The sequence below is a fragment of the Momordica charantia genome (genome assembly GCF_013281855.1).
Source record: "Momordica charantia cultivar OHB3-1 chromosome 9 unlocalized genomic scaffold, Mcharantia_2.0 BLBB01000009.1, whole genome shotgun sequence".
Classification (NCBI taxonomy): domain Eukaryota; kingdom Viridiplantae; phylum Streptophyta; class Magnoliopsida; order Cucurbitales; family Cucurbitaceae; genus Momordica; species Momordica charantia.
In genome coordinates, this window is record NW_028275167.1 from 9,570,371 (window position 1) to 9,573,753 (window position 3,383).

Sequence of the window (3,383 nt, forward strand, 5' to 3'; positions counted from 1 at the left end):
TTTAAGATACCGTAGGACCCTTTTTACTCCCTGCCAGTGTATTGTTGCATATATGGATTGAGCTAGTTAACAATGTAAGAAATATTCGGCCGAGTATATGACAAGTATTGAAGAGCTCCTATTCCACTTCTGTATTGAGTTGGTTTTTGCATCAAATCACCCTCATTGGCACTAAAATATCTGTTGGTCACGGCTGGAGTTGGACACGACTTGATGTTGGTCATACCAAGTTTATCAAGTGGATCTAACATATATTTGTATTGACTTAAATGCATGTCAAACCTATCTCTACACACTTTATGCCCAAGAAATAAAACAAATCTCCAAAGTCTTTTAAAGCAAACTGTTAGATTCAAGTCTTTTACAAACTGAGCAATCAAAGTATGTCATCAGCATAAAGAAGAATGAAAATTTGAACCTGTGTTGTGACTAAATAGAACAGAGAGTTATCTACCCTTGAATTCTTGAAACCCCAACTAAGAAGAACAGCTTTCGATCGATCATACTTTTAGCCCTTGAATTCTCTGGGTGCTTGTTTGAGTCCATATAAAGCTTTGTTCAACTTGCAAACATGTTGTGGTTGTTCGTGATCTACAAAACCTTGTGGCTGTACCATATAAACATTTTCTTCCAAATAACAATTAAGGAAAGCATTGTTAATGTCTAATTGTTTAACATCCCAATCATTAGAACATGCTATAGTTAAGAGAATTCTTATGGTCGATTGCTTCACAATAGGACTAAAGGTTTCTTTGAAGTCAATACCTGGGTGTTGATGAAATCCCTTAGCAACAAGTCTTGCCTTGTACTTTTGAACACTTCCATCTGGATTTTCTTTAACTTTAAAAACCGTACTCGGAAGAATAGGGTACAAGAGACCAAGTGTTATTCCTCCTCAGGGCATCCATGGCGAGCTTCCAATGTTCAATTTTCAAGGCTTCGATAACATTCACAGGCTCCAAATTTGCTGAACCTCGATCTGTCAAACTAGTGGCAGCATAAGTATATTTTTTTTGGTTTAAAAATCCCACTTTTGGACCTTGTTTGCATAGGATGAGTAGGGCTGTGAGTAAGAACATGTTAAAGGAGCAATAGATAAATTTTCAGTAGTTGGTTTAGAAATAACATCATCCATACCTGGAGGAATAAAAAGGAACATTTGGCTGATTGTGGCTACTCATTGTATCATCAGGACTTGGCAACAAAGAGGATAATGGTGCTGCTGGTGATTCCAATTCTTGATTTACAGATTCTGTAGGATTGTTCATTTGGTGTGAACCACATTTGTATCAATGTTGGGAGATTGAGATGTAGACTTAACAGAAAGGAAATTAAGCCACTTAATGACAGTTTCATTTGTTTGCTGTTTGGAAATATAAGTGTTTAAAAAACCAACTTTAAAAAGAAACTCACTCTCGTTTAAAACCACACGTCTTGAGATGTAGATTCTTCCACTTGAATTGAGGCATTTCCATTTGTGACAGTCACTATATCCCAAAAAAATACACTTTGTGGTATGAAATTGAAATTTGTGACTGATAAGGTCTTAAACGAGGAAAGCAAGCTACTCCAAACACCTTTAAAAAAGAATAATCTGGTTTCCTATCAAAGGCTTTCTCCCACAGTGACACATTTTGCAGAACAGGTGTAGGAAGTATGTTAATCAAATAAACAGCACACCGAAAGGCATCCCACCAAAATCTTAAAGACATTGATGCTTGAGCAAGTAGAATAAGACCCATCTCAACAATATGTCTATGCTTCCTCTCTACTATACCATTTTGCTCACTAGTATGACGTCATGGATGTCTAAACTCAACTCCAGCTTAAGATAAGTGACAAATGACCTAAACTCTCATCCCCAATCACTTTGAACATACTTGATCCTATGATCAAACTTGTTTTCTACAATTTTTTTTTTTTTTTTTTTTTTGTATTGGATAAAGATCGATAAAGTTTCTCCTTTTGTGTTTGAGACGAAAAATATGAGTAAATCTGGTAAAATTGTCAACAAAACTTATATAATACCTAAAACCAGCCGAAGAAACTACAGGAGTGGGTCCCCAAAGATCACAATGAATAAGTTCAGGAGGCTTATTAGTGAATGAACTTGAGAGTTTAAAAGGCAAGGCACGTGACTTTCCATATTGACACGAGTCACATAAACTTTTTCTTTCATTTCAGCAATCTTTAGATTACAAGTATTTAAAACAGAAGCAACAACTTTGTTGGATGAGTGTCCCAATCTCTGATACCAAATATCTAACGAAACATTAAAAACTGGAGAATTAACATTTGAAACAAAGCTTATCCTATTGCTAGAATTCAAAGACAAACTAGAACTTGCTGGAAATCTTTTGACAGAAGAAACTAAACATTGTTGTGGCTTTTGGACTTGCTTCCTGACTTGAATAGGGAGCTTGATTTCATACCATCCATCTTTAAGAACTCTGGGTAGCACCACCCTATTTGTTTCCTTGTCCTTCAAAAAACAACAAATTGGGTGAAATTCAACAAAACAATTGTTATTAGCTGTGAGTTTAGCAACATTCAAAAGATTCTTTTTAATCTTTGGAACATGAAGAATATTTTTAAGGTGGAGCTTGTTAAAAGTGTTACATTTTGTTTGCAAACAAGTATGTCCAACATGTGAGATCCAACCTGTTACCATTGCCAACAATTAAGGTACCTTCACTTTCAGTAACAAGAAATTGAGAAGGCTTTGGTATGGTTCCCAAAACATAATCATCCACCTTTTGACCTCTCAAAACAGCAAGAACCATTCCCCTCCAGAGTGAGTAGATTTTGTCATCTAATTTAACTGTCAAAACCTAAAGGATGACCAAAAGAAGAATTCAAACTAGGGGAAGTGCCAAGAACAGGAACAAAAACATTTGTTGTTACTTGTGGAACAGAGGACGAGTCTTCAGTTTCTTCAGCCATTGTAGCGTATGCTTGAGAGCTCTGATACCAAGATTGATTTTCAGAAAAATCTTCCTCAATTCAATTAGCCAAAAAAACCACAAGTATATAATACAGAGAAGAGCACAACGTGGTTTACCGAAAAAATACCACGAAGCCTCAATTCAGAGAATAAGGAAGCAAAAACTGAAAAATTGTACCCACTAAACATTAAGGATACAAAACTAATAAATAACTAAATTAATGAAACGGTGTCGCACTGATATGTCTTCTAACAGTGTTAATGATGTAAAATCCTCGTGTAGCAAGTGATAAAAGATCGAACCCACAAGGATTGATAACTAAATACTTCAATACTTCAATGATTATTCAAGAAAAAGCAAAGCAAAATAATAATTAATTGTGGTGAAACTAACAATTGTTTTGTAAAAAAAATAAAATAAAAAATAAAAAATTGGCTT

At 35.1% G+C, this 3,383-nt stretch overlaps 1 long non-coding RNA gene across 1 annotated transcript; it reads right to left on the reverse strand.

Moving 5' to 3' along the window:
* Positions 1–2,137: 2,137 nt before the first annotated feature.
* Positions 2,138–3,107, reverse strand: LOC148208920 (uncharacterized). Its single transcript, XR_015787389.1, has 3 exons — positions 2,905–3,107; positions 2,690–2,831; positions 2,138–2,482 (listed from the first exon to the last, which is right to left on the reverse strand). It is a non-coding gene; the product is annotated as an uncharacterized LOC148208920 (long non-coding RNA).
* Between the last annotated feature and the right edge of the window lie 276 nt (positions 3,108–3,383).